Here is a 16,120-nt window from a genome sequence, read left to right on the forward strand (position 1 = left end):
AGTTACTTACTATCTTCTGTTCTGTTTTGCATATTTCCAGCACTGGCTTTTCTTGCCTTATGTTTATGTTGCTGATGTAAAGGATGCACGGCAAAAATGGGTGAAAAACGAATATTGCTGTGATTGTAAAGAGACCACAGATGATTCACAAAGCTTTAGCACAGATTAAAACAAATTCACTATTCCTTTGAGTACTGTAATTGTGTCAAAAGAGAGGTTCTTTCATTTAAGATTAATTTGCTATAAGTTGAAAGATGGCTCCTTAACAAAGTATATTGTCAAACAATATCCATCATTTCAGCAGATACCACTTTTGTGTCATGACCCCTATCAATGACCAGTACCAAACAGGAAAGATGCTAGTAAGAACAATGGGTGGCCCATCTTTTCTTACAATATTAAGAGTATTATTTAAATGGGGAAAAACATGCAGAAAGCTGCAACACAAAAGGTACTTGTGGGTACTTTTACATATAACATACAAAGCTAGCACATAGGTGCAAGTGGTTATCAGGAAGGGTAATGGAATGTTAGCCCTAATTTCAATGGGATTGGGGTATAAGACAGAGAAATTGTAAATTGCTGGTCACACCATATTTTGCGTACTATGAGCAGTTTTGGTCCCCTTATTTAAGGGGACCAAAACTTTATTTCATTGGAGGTGGTTCAGAAAAGGTTCACTAGGATGATCTCCAGAATGGAGGGATTTTCTTATGAACAAAAGTTACACAGATTGTGACTCTACTCATTGAAATTTAGAAGAATGAAAGGTTATCTCATTGAAACATATAGGATTCTTAAGGGGCTTGACTGGACAAATGCTGGATGCTTCCTCTCATGGGAGAGTCCAGGACCAGACGGCCTGGTCTCAGAATAAAGGAGTATGAAATTAAGTCTGAGATGAGGAGGAATTTCTTTTCTCAGAAGATTGAGTGTCTTTGGAATTCCATGCCAAACAAACCTGTGAGGGCAGAGTATTAGTGTATATTTATGGCTGAGATAGACAGAATCTTGATCAGTATGGGAATCAAGAATTATATGGTAAGGGCAGAGAAATGTATATGAGGAATGTTGGATCAGCGATGATCCTATTCATCAGGCTTAATGGGAAAAACAGCATACTTCTGTTCTATTTCTAAATATCTTATGGTCTAATATCATACTTTTCCTACTTTAAATCCTGCACAAGCAGAGAGCAGCTGAAGATTGTCTCACTATTGGGGCAATCAGCACTAACTGATGGATGACAACACTTGGGAAAGAAAATATTTTTTCTACTAGCATTTCATGGTTTCTACTTACAGCAAAAAGCACACTTCAGTGTTGCGTTGTCTGCATTAGAGTGTAACTGGAGTTTGGTGAAACGGAGTCTCAAGGGATAAGTTTTCAGGAATAATTTATTTCATTAGTTATTTTCAATCTAAAAATAAGTCTGTTCTTGAATGTAGCAATTAACTAAAAGTTGCTCTTTTGATCGAGTGCAGTTTATTACAGCTTTATAACAGAAATTTACAGGTACTCAACTGAAGCTAGTTAATTAGATAATCAGTTTAATTCTTTTTCAGAAGCCTTTGAATTGGGGGCCATGAAAAGAGACCTTGTTCAGTGCTGTTTGTTGCATATGAGTGTAACTGGAGTTTGATGAAACAATGAATCTGATGGAACAGGGAGGAGGTGATCTGTCCCTCCTTTTCTTTCATGGTGAATACTTCTGTTCTTTAATATCAAAGCAAGGTTTTAAGGAATTTGGAGCATAAGGAGAAAGAGGAGCTGGTTTAAAATCTGATGCCTGAGTTCTACAGATATACCAGGAGCCCACAGAATGAGAGAAAAGCTATAAGTTCATTTGTTGTGAAGTTATTGTTAATATGAATATTTATTCCAAGTTGCTTTTAGATTATATGTAAATTGGAGAAATATTTTACAAATTTAAAAAACTAAAGACCACATGAAAATTTAAAAACACAAATTAAAAATGAATTATATAATTTAGAGATGAGGGGCCAGATGATGTGTTGTACCTGCATGACGTGACATCATTGTGACTAAATATGTAGCAACAGTTGGTTGCTTGAGGAACTCTGGCTCAGAATTGAACATTGTAACACATCAGGGAGGGGGAGAATTACCGAGTTGGTGTGTTTCAGGAGGTTGTTGCACTTTAGAGGTTAAGTACTTCAAATCTGGCCACTGTTCCAGGACAGGAAGATGTGACTACAACTGAGGGAGGTAGACCAATCCTGAATTTAGCTCTGGACCTTGTCCAAAGGGTATGAGGTACTTGCTCCCTGTGTGGATGTGGAAAATATTTCTAGGGAGGATGGGCAAACTGACCACTGCACGGTGGTAAAGGAGGCCTTTCAAGCAGGGGGCAGAAAAAGGAAAGTGATGGGCTGACGTTATGGACATCAATTACATTACTTTGTTTAATTTTTTTCTGTTAAAATTACTCTATCGTTGAGAAATTGGCAAGTATTTTATTTTTGCTACAAACCTGGTGGCTGGAATTGATTATTTAGAGCACCAGATTGATCATTAAAGTCTGGTTAGGAACCATTTTGAGGTTAGCTTTATCATAGAATCCATATGTGGAAGCAGGCTATTCAGCCCATCAAGTCAAAACTGACCATCCAAAGAGCATCTCAACTGTAACCCTGCAATTCACATGACCAATCCACCTAACCTGCACATCTTTGGACTGCGGGAAGAAATTGGAGCACCCCGAGGAACCCACTCAGACATGGGGAGAAAATGCAAACTCCCCACAGAGAGTCGCCCGAAGGCAGAATCAAACCCAGGTCTTTGGCGCTGTGAGGCAACAGTGCTAGCCACTGAGCCACCATACTACCCTGCTGAGAGGAAACTCATGTAAACAAATCATGAGGATGGGGACGTATTGGTGGTGAAAGGGATTTAATCAAAATGAAAGGCAGTGTTCTTTCTATGAAATACTGAACTCAATATTGAGTCCTGAATGCTGAAATGTACCTAAGCAAAAATTAAGGTGATGTTCCTTCAGCATGCTTTGCGTGCTGGCACACTGCAGCAGGTATAAGATGGAAATATTAGCATGAGAGCAAGGTGAATTATCGAGATGGCAAGCAATTTTTATGGAGAAAGTGAGGACTGAAGATGCTGGAGATCAGAGTTGAAAATGTGTTGCTGGAAAAGCGCAGCAGGTCAGGCAGCATCCAAGAAGCAGGAGAATCAACATTTCGGGCATGAGCCCTTCTTCAGGCTCATTCCTGAAGAAGGGCTCATGCCCGAAACGTCAATTCTCCTGCTCCTTGGATGCTGCCTGACCTGTTACGCTTTTCCAGCAACACATTTTCAGCAAGCAATTTTTATGGACAAAGTAAAGGTGTTCCACAAGGTGGTCACCCATTTTTCATTTGGTCTCACCAGTGTAGAGGAGGTCACACTGTGAACAGCAAATGCAATTGACTAGACTGAAAGAAGTACAAGGAAATCATTGTTTTATCTAGGCCTTAGAAAGTAATGAGGGCGAAAGTAAAAGGACAAGTGTTTTAGTGCTGATAAGGGAGGGGGTGGGATCTGTTTGGTGCATCACCACATCATCTGTTGAGGTGCTGAAATGGTGGAGGATAATGAATATGGAGACTGGGGGGGGTGGAAAATGAGGACAACCCAAAAGTTTGCTATTCACTCCTAATACTTCTTCTCCACCCCCAACCCTTCCCAATATCAATACAATGTTGTTTTCATGCTGACATTTCTGTCCTAGGTCTGCTGCAGTGCTGCAGCAAAGTCCAATACAAGCTGCTTTGGCACTTATTAGCCTTCAGCACTCATTTGAGTTCAATAAACCTACGAGCATGAACCAGAAGTAAAGCAACCCTCTGAAGAAGGATCATTGGACCTGCAAAGTTAACATTGCTTTCTCTCCACAGATGTTCCATAGACACTGAGCTTCTCCAGCAGTTCCTATTTCTGTTTAACGTTGTTCTTCATTTTATTTATACCCCTTTCATGATACCACACCCCTGCTACATCATTGTCTTGTATGCACTGGGTTTGCTCTCAGCAGAGCTAACCTACTTTCTTCTGTTTAAACCTATCATAAACATACTTTGCACCGAGACCTTGTTCTGGGTCTCACAATTTGTTCCACTTGTTCCTCCTCCCCCTTTGTTCACACTATAAAAAGCATTACTTTCCAGCCCACTTCATTTTCAAAGAACACAGTCACATAAGACTCAACATTAGCTTTGTTTCTCTTTCCACAGGTGCTGCCAGAACTGAGTTTTTCCAGTACTTTGAGTTTTAATGCAGTAAATATATTCAAATTTGTGTAGTTGAATTTAATATAATTGAACACAATATATCTACAATCAAAAGGCTAAATAGACTCTGAATTAATACTTCACTGAAAAACCATTTATAACACCATGTCTATGGGACACATTTAATGAACAGGTCAATATATTTTACTTTTTATAATCCATAACCTAGCTCACAGTAGTCATGCAGAAGTCAGAACAGTTAAAACCCAGAAAAATGTAAAATGTGAGAATTATGAAATGTGGGTAATACCAATTGCAAACACATTTAAATATGAGGGCCAAAATATTTCACTAAGTTATTAATGAGCTGGCCTGAAGCTTCTTTCTCTGCTAGAGAGAGAGAGAGAGAGAGAGAGAGAGAGAGAGAACCTTGCTGGGTTTGAATTCATGAGTTGCTGGACATCGGAGTGCATCTGGGAAAATTAACAAAGTGAATTTCACAACTAATCTTGGAGGAACCAGTTTGGGTGAGTTCACAACACAGAATCAGATAAGTTAATTGTTGTTTTAAGTCTGTCCAAGGGAAAGGCTGTATTAGTGAGTACAGTGGGTTCTTTCTTGATTATATGTTTTTGGAGATAAGTCTCTTGATTAAATTTAAAATATAAGCCATAGCTCTTAATTTGACCTGGTGCAATATTTTGTAGAAGAATAAGACGGTGTTATTTTCTGAGTCTGTAGATTGTGAAGGAGCAAAAATGGCCCTTGCAGTGATATGTACTTCTTGTCAGATGTGGGAGTTTAAAGAGAGTTTAAGGGTATTGCGGATTATATCTGCCATAAATTCTGTTGGATGCGAATCTTATCAGATTGAGTGAATCGGTTGGAGAGACAGATAGAAGCGATGAGGAATTTGCAACAGCAACAGTATGTGATAGATGGCAGTTATAGGAAGGGGGGGGAAGTTTCAGATACAGTCACATAGATGGGTTAACTCCAGGAAGGTTAAGAGAGGTTGGTACCTAGGGAAGGAGTCTTTTGTGGATAAACCCATTTCAAACAGGTATGCTGTTTTGGAAAATGCAGGGGGTGATGGATTCTCAGGGGAACGTAGCACGAACAACCAAGTTTCTGGTATTGAGACTGGCTCTAATGCAACGAGGGGTACGTCGGCTTCCAAGAGATCAATTGTGTTAGGGGATTCAGTAGTCCGAGGTACAGACAGACATTTCTTTGGCCAGCAGCAAAAAAGCAGAATGGTGTGTTGTTTCCCTGGTGCCAGGATCAAGGATGTCTCAGAGAGGGTGCAGAATGTTCTCACGGGGAAGAGGGGCCAGCAAGAAGTCATTGTCCACATTGGAACCAATGATATAGGAAAGGAAAAGGTTGAGATTCTGAAGGGAGATTACAGAGAGTTAGGCAGAAATTTAAAATTTAAAAAGGAGGTCTTCAAAGGATTACTCCCAGTGCTTGAAGCTAGTGAGGGCGGGAATTTGAGGATAGAGCAGATGAATGCATGGCTGAGGAGCTGGTGTATGGGAGAAGGATTCACATTTTTGGATCATTGGAATCTCTTTTGGGGGAGAAGTGACCTGTACAAGAAGGACGGATTGCACCTAAATTGGAAGGGAACTAATATACCGCCAGGGAAATTTGCTAGAACTAGTTGGGAGGATTTAAACTAGTAAGGTGGGGGGGTGGGATCCAGGGAGATAGTGAGGAAAGAAATCAATCGGAGGTGTAGTGTAGTGAACAGCGATGAGGGTTACCTCAGATTACAACAGGATCTGGACCAGATGGGCCAATGGGCTGAGAATTGGCAGATAGAGTTTAATTCAGATAAATGCGAAGTGCTACATTTTGGGAAAGCAAATCTTAGCAGGACTTATACACTTAATGGTAAGGTCCTAGGGAGTGTTGCTGAACAACAAGACCTTGGGGTGCAGGTTCAAAGCTCCTTGAAAGTGGAGTCGCAGATAGATAGTATAGTGAAGGAGGAGTTTGGTATGCTTTCCTTTATTGGTCAGAGTATTGAGTACAGGTGTTGGGAGGTCATGTTGCGGCTGTACAGGACATTGGTTAGGCCACTGTTGGAATATTGTGTGCAATTCTGGTGTCCTTCCTATCGGAAAGATGTTGTGAAACTTGAAAGGGTTCAGAAAAGATCTACAAGGATGTTGCCAGGGTTGGAGGATTTGAGCTACAGGGAGAGGCTGAACAGGCTGGGGCTGTTTTCCCTGGAGCGTTGGAGGCTGAGGGGTGACCTTATAGAGGTTTACAAAATTATGAGGGGCATGGATAGGATAAATATACAAAATCTTTTCCCTGGGGTGGGGGAGTCCAGAACTAGAGGGCATAGGTTTAGGGTGAGAGGGGAAAGATATAAAAGAGACCTCAGGGGCAACTTTTTCATGCAGAGGGTGGTACGTGTATGGAATGAGCTGCCAGAGGATGTGGTGGAGGCTGGTACAATTGCAACACTTAAGAGGCATTTGGATGGGTATATGAATAGGAAGGGTTTGGAGGATATGGGCCGGGTGCTGGCAAGCGGGACTAGATTGGGTTGGGATAACTGGTCGGCGTGGACGGGTTGGACCGAAGGGTCTGTTTCCATGCTGTACATCTCTATGACTCTATTTACGCACTAGTATTACAGCATGATTTCAAAGTGAAGTACTGAAAATCTGATTTTCTGATTACAGAAATGTATAACTTCCTGTCCTGTCCATATCAATTCCAGAGCCCCATACTCTGGGTGTTATGTTAAAATTGCTCTCTAATAACAGTACATTCCAGTGTCAAGATCTCACAGAAAGTCTGTTGATAATGCTACTGCAATGAATATTTGGCACTACTCCTTCACTGAGAGGAATATCTAACCCATGCTCTCTTCACACCTTCAGAACATACCAAAAGAATGTTACTGTGGATCAATTTTGAATGATAGTCACTGTGAAAGGACTTGGAGATTTTTTTTCTTGGCAATACACTATAGCTATTTTAATATCTATTAAAATCCATTCTGAGAAGTCACAATTATTTGTTAAAAGGATATTGTGCTCTTTTTCCACCTTTCTAGACATTCTGCTACCATTCCAACTTATCCATTACAAGTTAACCACAATGCTTTAAAGATATTTTCAAAAGAGTAAAACAAATATTTCCTGAGTTGTGGAACAGTTCAGATCCTACCTTGCGAACAGTTATTTCGATCTAATAGGGGTGTTTAGTCCCCTATGGTTTTATGAACATAATTAACCAAGTTTGTCCTACTATCAGCCATCAAACTTGACCAGTAAAACAAGTTTCAATGTATTGTGAATATTTTTCTCTCACTGAAAATCAGACTTTGGTGCTCTGCAGCTTTTGAGTTAGCTAAGACAATTTGTCCTGAGTCAAAATAATGCAAAGTGAGCTTGAAAGAAAAAGCATAATGTGAGAGGCTAGTTCTTATGTGAAAATTTATCAAATAAGGCTAAGCAGCATTTTAAAAATGAGAATTTCTCATATTTGATTCAGGAAACCAATGATAACAGATGGGGGAAGAAAGACAACGCTTAGTAAAATGAAAGTTCAAAATGGGTTTACATCAAACATGCCTCACAGCACAATAATATCCTGCAGTGTGTGTCTGCGAATTGGCAATGTTCTTGCAATATTAGAATACATACATTGAAGAGGAGATCTATGCAAATTGACAAGCAAGTCAAAATATTTATGTTTCTATTTCCATATTTAATCTATTATGAAAGACAAGGAAAACAAATCATCCTGTGGATATTTTGAAGACATCTACTCTTTAATGCACAGGACAAGTAAGGAGTTTTGATTACATCTGTATTTCAATTTGTATTTGTATTCCATGTACTTTAAACCTCTTGTATTTAACTTTTTCAATTTTTCAAACTTGTTTAATAATTTTCAAAATTCTATTTCCTAGCAAGGAATGATGATATGACAATTCCCCCTCATTTGCAGGTAAAATGTTTATTTTCTTTTTGGATTACAATAAAAAAGTGCAAATGTTCATCAATAACAAAATAAATTTACTTCTATATTATATTTTAAAACACATTCAGTTATTTTATTGTTCTGCATTCTTAGTGAAATAGCTGACCTAGAAACTCATAAATGCATATTACAGGATTGTGATAGCATTTTAAAAAATCCCATTATTAATGCATCAGTGAAAATGGGTAAAATTAAAGTTAAAATATCAAACACTCCAATGTAATAAATGCTCATCAATGAATATTCATTCTTACCACTTTTGGGAGAGATGGTGTGATGTCAGACTATAACAAATCCCACACAGCTTGTCTCAATAGCTGACCGTGACAGCTCCTGTCAATTGTAGAGGTAAATCTGGTTCATGCAAAATCAAGGGGGAAGGCAGTCTTATAATGCTTACTTGGTCTGACATACATGTGACTCCAGGTTGTCAACTCTTGACTGCTCTCTAAAATGGTAGAGCAAGCCATACAGTTGAAGGAGAATTAGGAATGGGCAAAAAATGCTGCCCAAGCCAGATATGCCCATATCCCCAAAAAAAACTTAATGCGAGTCACAGACATGCACAACACAGAAATCAACCCTTTGGTCCAACTCGGCCATGTTGACCAGATGTCCTATATGAGTCTAATCCAATTTGCTAGCATTTAGCCTATATTCCTCTAAACTCTTCCTATTCATATAACCATCCAGGTGTCATTTAAGTGTTGGAATTGTTCCAGCATCCATCACCTCCTCTAGCAGCTCATTCCATACACACATCATCCTCTGTGTGAAAAGATTGTCCGTTAGGTCCTTCTTAAATCATTTCCCTCTCACCTTAAACCTGTGTCGTCCAGTTTTGGACACTCTTACCCTGGGAAAAGACCTTGACTGTTCACCCTATCTATGCCCTTCATGACAAGGTCACCCTGTAGTCTCTGATGCTCCAAAGAAAATAGACCTAACCTATCCAGCTTCTCCCTTTAGCTCAAACCCTCCAACCCTAGCAACATCTTTGCAAATCATTTCTGAACCATTTCAAGTTTTGCAACATCTTTCCTATAGCAGGAAGATCAGAACTGAATGCAGTACTACAAACGTGGCCTAGCTAATGATCTGTACAGCCATAACATAACATCCCAACTCCTATACTCAATGCACTGACCAATAAAGGTAAGAGTAGCAAATGCCTTCTTCACTACTTTATCTACCTCCAACTCTTTGCTCAGCAACACTCTCCAGGACTTTATCATTAAGTGCTTAAATCCTGCCCTGGTTTGCTTTCCCAAAATGCAGCACCTCATATTTATCTAAATTAAACTCCATCTCCCATTCCTCAAACCACTTGTTCATCCGATCATAGTCCCAGTGCACTCAGAGGTAACATTTCTCATTGTCCACTTCACCAATTTTGGCGTCATCTGCAAACTTACTAACCATTCCTCCTATATTCACATCTAAATCATTTACATAAATGACAAAAAGCTTGGACAGAGCACCAATCCTTGTGGCATACTGCTGGTCACAGGTCTCCAGTCAGAAAAGCAACCCTCCACTGCCACCCTGTGTCTCCTCTCTTCAAGTCAGCTCTGTATCCAAATGGATAGCTCTCCCTGGATTCCATTGAATCTAACATTGCTAATTAGTCTACCATGCAAAATATTGTCAAACACTTTACTGAAGTCCATTTCAACAGTGTCCACCATTCTGCTTTCATCAAATTGCTTTGTTACTTCTTCAAAAAACTCAATCAAGGTCGTGAGACTCAATTTCCCTCACACAAAACCCTGTTGACTATCCCTAATCAGTCCTTACCTTCTCAAATATATATAAATCCTGTTCCTCAGAATTCCCTCCAACAACTTACCTTTCACTGACATCAGGATCACTGGTCTATAATTTATAGTTCCTGGCTTTTCCTTACCACATTTCTTAAATAATAGCACCACTTTAGTCAACCTCCAGTCTTCTGGCACCTCAACCATGGCTATCAATGATACAAATATCTCTAGCAAAGGGCCCAGCAACCTCTTCTCTAGCTCCCCAGAGTTCCACGATACACCTGATCAGGTTCTGAAGGACTTATCCAACTTTATGCATTTTAAGACATCCTCTGTAATTTGTACACTTCTAAAGATTTCACTATTTATTTCCCCAAGTTCTCCAACTTCTATATCCTTCTCCAAATAAACACTGATGCAAAATACTGATTTATTATCTCACCCATCTCCTGCAGTTTCACACACAGGTAGCTTTGCTGACCTTTCACGGACCCTATTCTCTCACTATTTACTCTTTTGTCCTTCATTTATTTGTAGAATCTCTTTGAAATCTCTCTGCCAAAGCAATGTCATGTCCCCCTTTTTGCTGTCCTGATTTCCCACTTAAGTATATACTTACTGCCCTTATACTCTTCAAGGGATTAACTTGATCGCTACTGTCTACATTTGACATATGCTTCCCTTTTTGTCTTGATCAGAGCCTCAGTTTCTCCAGTTATCCAACATTCCCCACACTTACCAGCTTTGCCCTTCATATTAATAGGAACACATTGTTCCTGGACTCTTGTTACCTCATTTTTGAAGGCTTTGCACCCTCCAGCCATCCCTTTACCTGCGCATATCTGCCCTCAATCAATTTTTGAAACTTCTTCCCTAATAACGTCAAAATTCACCTTCCTCCAATTTAGAACTTGAACTTTTGGATCAGATCTATACTTTTCCATAACTATTTTAAAACTAATAGAATTATGATCACTGGCTCCAGTGTGCTACCCCAATCGCACCTCAGCCATGCCTTATTTCTCAAGAGAAGGTCAAATTTTGCTCCTTCTCTCATCAGTACATCCACACACTGAATACATCCATTTTCTTGTAGACACTTAAATTCCACTCAATCCAAACCCTTAACACTACCGCAGTCCCAGTCTGGACAGTTAAAATCCCCTACCATTACAACTCTATTATTCTTACAAATAACTGAGATCGTCTTATAAATTTCTTCTCAATTTCTCAATGACTACTGAGGGATCTGTAGTACAACCCCAATAAGGTTATCATCCCTCTCTTATTTCTCAGTTCCACCCAAATAACTTGCCTGGATGTACTTTCTTCCTGGAATATCCTCCCGAAGCACAACTGTAATGTTATTACTAACCAAAAATGCTGCCTCTTCTCCTCACACAGCCCCCTTTCTATCCCTCCAATAGCGTCTAGACCCTAGAATATTAAGGTGCAAGTCCTGTCCATCCCTAAGCCACAATTCTGTAATAGCTATGACATGCCAGGTTCGCAACCATGCCCAGAGTTCATCTGCCTCAGCTGTCATGCCTCTCTTATTCAAATAAATTTAATTTATCAGTCCTGCACATTCTCTGCCTTGCTCCTGCCTACCTTGACTGTTTGACTTGCTCCTTTTCTCAACTGCACCAGCCTCAGTCATCTCCTTTCTCACTATCTCTCTGGGTTTGTCTCCCGACCTTCCCTTACTTGTTTAAATATTGAGTACCTCCAGTATATTAGTCCCCTTCCAATTCAGGTACAGCCTATCCTAGGGTAGAAGTAATCTCTAAGAAGAAGAGATTCCACTGATTCAAAAAAATGTGTATGCATTTCCACTGCCCCAGCTCTTTAGCACACATTCATCTGTTCTATCCTCCTATTACTACTCTCACTAGCATATGGCACCGGGAGTAATCCAAATTTTACTACCCAAGAGGATCTACTTTTGCTTTTGGATCTAAGTGAAAAGATTCATATATTTCATAGTTGGTTTATGTCTGCCATGACTGCAAAAAAATGACAGTTAATGAAGATGCATTCCTTCATTTATTTTGCCTAAAGAACTGGCATAAGAAATAGACCCAATCCACTCTCCAATGACCTCTCCTCATAAGGTATAATTACTATTCATAGTTCTAATCAGAAAATGAAAATAGCTCAAAAACTGTATCTAGTAGATAGCTCATTGGTGTTTTTGGATAAAATATTTCATGAAATCTTAACGACAGACAATGCCTCATACGCAGGATATCCAATGCCTTAGATATTTAAGTATTAAGGCAAATTTGGATAATATGATTCCCTTTGTCAGATGCCTTTGTTACATGTTAAGGCTTTAAGTGTATTTTGCCCTGTTTTTTGTTTTAGAGATGTATTAGGGCAGAAATGCTGAACTGTCAATTTAATTCCAAAAAAAAAATCACATTTAAGGGCTTGGATTTTATTTTAAGTTTAGAACAATAGAAGCAGCCTGAATGGGTGGGTTTGGTTTTAGTTTATCAGTAGCATTTGCTGGGGTCCTGAAACTGTGCTTGGAAGCTACAGTACACTTCCCCCTGCTACTCTGTGTTTTCCCGTGATGTTTCTTCCTCATGGACTGGAGAACTGCCTATGAGATAACCTATTTTACTGAATTTGCATTTGCCAAGGGTGTTTTTATGGGATGTTACTGCATTGGAACGGTTACTGTTTAGGCTTTAAACAATCAATTATTCTGTTAATTTTTCCCATCAAGTTAATTATTCCAATTTCTTCTTTCTTTTGTTGTATTTTAACTATAGTGTATGAATAAAGTGAGTTTTGCTTCCAATCTGGAAGTTTGACATATTGAATGCACTTGCCTTTAAGATAAGAAAATGTGGGTGTCTAAACTATCTTCTTAATATATTTTGAGGGAGTTTCATCTGGTCCATAACACATTACATTACAGAATCAGTAGAATTTCTCAATAAATTGTACTAATAAAATATTATTCAAAATAGACTTTTGAGAATCTGACTAAATATGCTTTGAAGGTTAGAAGGCTTAGTTTAGACAAACAGATAATAAAATAAATTTACCAAATACAATGGTGCCTACTGCTGCTGAAATGACAGAATTGCCATCTGTGGACTGCAATTGGAATGGCATAATGCAGAATGGTATTGTTAATAGATTCCTTGCATCATTTGGAAAGACATTTCTTAGAATCAATCTTGTTGAACATTTTGAGTGATTAGTCTCCTCATTTGAGGTCAAATGGATTAGACAGAGTAAATAATGGTGCAAACTCTAGATGATCTGTTGGAAAATATAGAATAATGGATGAACTAATTTCTTTTCTATACTCACATATATTTTTACAAACTTTATTTTGTTCTATAGCAAGAAGAATTTTAGTGATAGGGCGCATTAGATAATGGGCTTTGCATACACGATTCAATCAATTTATGGATTGCATACAGATCAATTTGTCCCTTTTGGAATTTCACTATTGACAAATCAACTGCAGAATACTGACTTTATCAGGGAGAATTTCTGAATGCCAGTTAAAGCTTGATATTTATATAGGTGATAATGGCGAGGCAAACGATGTTTACTCTTGCATCAACCTGACATCCATCCTGGCACCATTGCATCAATTCCTAAAAAAGGGTCAACCATGGAAACAGTCTCACAGCCAGACCCTACATTTCAAATGAAGTAAAGATACAACTAAAATCCTCTAATGTATTGGTACACTATGACCCCAAGAAAGAGATATTTACGTGCATTGGCTCATAGGTGGTCCACTGGAGAGGAATGCCTAATACCTTATGCATCAAGAACTTTGGCTAATGCAAAGCGCAAATACACCCTATCTTCACTTATCCCCACTTCACCACACTGTCCCTGCCACCCCCTATATCTGCAGCTCCCCCTACACCCACCACCAGTCCTGAAGATGGGTTACACCCGAAACATTGACTTCTCCACCTTCCGATGATGCCTGGCTTGCTGTGTTCTTCCAGTCTCCTGCCACTCCTCCAGAGTGTTAACAAGGACAGAAATTACCACCAACAGCTCCCTCACATCTGTGGGAATGGCTGGGTAAACTTTGTATTGGTTGCATGTTGTCTATGCAAGTTCTTTCTTTTAATCTTTTTAGTCACTGTAGTCAATGTAACTGAAGATGCATAGAGTCCATTCATTAAACACTGGAGCAACAACAGAAAAATTGTGCACATCTGTTGCAACAGATTGAGTCCGGGGGAACTGGTCACGGATAACGGGTCATTTCTTTTAGCCACAGAGTCACAGATGTACAGCATGGAAACAGACCCTTCGGTCCAACCTGTCCATGCCGATCAGATAACCCAACCTAATCTAGTCCTGCTTGCCAGCACCCGGCCCATATCCCTCCAAACCCTTCCTGTTCATATGCCTCTTAAATGTTGCAATTGTACCAGCCTCCACCACATCCTCTGGCAGCTCATTCCATACACGTACCACTCTCTGCGTGAAAAGATTGCCCCTTAGTTCTCTTTTATATCTTTCCCCTCTCACCCTAAACCTATGCCCTCTAGTTATGGACTCCCTGATCCCAGGGAAAAGACTTTGTCTATTTATCCTATCCATGCCCCTCATAATTTTGTAAACCTCTATAAGGTTCAAAGTTTGGTGAGGATGTCACCTAGGCAGGGGACGAAATGTCTGCAACACAAATTCCCAGCTCGGCGAACAGAACCACAACACCTCTATAAGGTCACCCCTCAGCCTCTGACTCTCCAAGGAAAACAGCCCCAGCGTGTTCAGCCTCTCCCTATAGCTCAAATCCTCCAACCCTGGCAACATCCTTGTAAATCTTTTCTGAACATTTTCACGTTTCACAACATCTTTCCGATAGGAAGGAGACCAAAATTGCACGCAATGTTCCAACAGTGGCCTAACCAATGTCCTGTACAGCCGCAACATGACCTCCCAACACCTGTACTCAATACTCTGACCAATAAAGGAAAGCATACCAAATGCCTTTTTCACTATCCTATCTACCTGCGACTCCACTTTCAAGGAGCTATGAACCTGCACTCCAAGGTCTCTTTGTTCAGCAACACTCCCTAGGACCTTACCATTAAGTGTATAATGGTAAGATTTGCTTTCCCAAAATGCAGTACCTCACATTTATCTGAATTAAACTCCATCTGCCACTTCTCAGCCCATTGGCCCATCTGGTCCAGATCCTGTTGTAATCTGAGGTAACCCTCTTCGCTGTCCACTACTCCTCCAATTTTGTTGTCATCTGCAAATGTACTAACTGTATCTCTTATGCTCGCATCCAAATCATTTATGTAAATGACAAAAAGTAGAGGTCCCAGCACCGATCCTTGTGGCACTCCACTGGTCACAGGCCTCCAGTCTGAAAAACAACCCTCCACCACCACCACCCTCTGTCTTCTACCTTTGAGCCAGTTCTGTATCCAAATGGCTAGTTTTCCCTGTATTCCATGAGATCTAACCTTGCTAATCAGTCTCCCATGGGAAACCTTGTCGAATACCTTACTGAACTCCATATAGAATATATCTACTGCTCTGCCCTCATCAATCCTCTTTGTTACTTCTTCAAAAAACTCAATCAAGTTTGTGAGACATGATTTCCCACGCACAAAGCCATGTTGACTATTCCTAATCAGTCCTTGCCTTTCCAAATACATGTACATCCTGTCCCTCAGGATTCCCTCCAACAACTTGCCCACCACTGAGGTCAGGCTCACCGGTCTATATTTCCCTGGCTGGTCTTTACCGCCCTTCTTAAACAGTGGCACCACGTTTGCCAACCTCCAGTCTTCCGGCACCTTCACCTGTGACAATCGATGATACAAATCTCAGCAAGAGGCCCAGCAATCACTTCTCTAGCTTCCCACAGAATCCTCAGGTACACCTAATCAGGTCCTGGGGATTTATTCACCTTTAACCGTTTCAAGACATCCAGCACTTCCTCCTCTGTAATCTGGACATTTTGCAAGATGTCACCATCTATTTCCCTACAGTCTATATCTCCCATTTAGTTACTTCTTAAAGTCAAATGGGATTTTACATATTAGGACAACTTTAGACCTACCATCGTCCAATAGCCTGGCAGAAACA

General features: G+C 39.9%; 1 protein-coding gene across 9 annotated transcripts in view; it reads right to left on the reverse strand.

Annotated features, from left to right (window-relative positions):
• The window catches only part of rgs20 (regulator of G protein signaling 20), a 306,524-nt gene that overhangs the window by 119,497 nt on the left and 170,907 nt on the right, over nucleotides 1–16,120 (reverse strand). The window contains exon 1 of one of the 9 annotated variants that reach the window (XM_087986403.1): nucleotides 8,510–8,528. The exons of the other annotated variants lie outside the window; for them this stretch is intronic. The gene's annotated coding sequence lies outside the window, so the exon portion shown is untranslated. Of the gene's footprint in view, nucleotides 1–8,509; nucleotides 8,529–16,120 lie in introns of those variants that run through there. 9 annotated transcript variants of the gene reach the window in all.

The sequence above is a fragment of the Chiloscyllium plagiosum genome, unplaced genomic scaffold, assembly GCF_037043375.1.
Source record: "Chiloscyllium plagiosum isolate Xiang-an unplaced genomic scaffold, Cpla_swu_hap1 HiC_scaffold_4, whole genome shotgun sequence".
Classification (NCBI taxonomy): Eukaryota; Metazoa; Chordata; class Chondrichthyes; order Orectolobiformes; family Hemiscylliidae; genus Chiloscyllium; species Chiloscyllium plagiosum.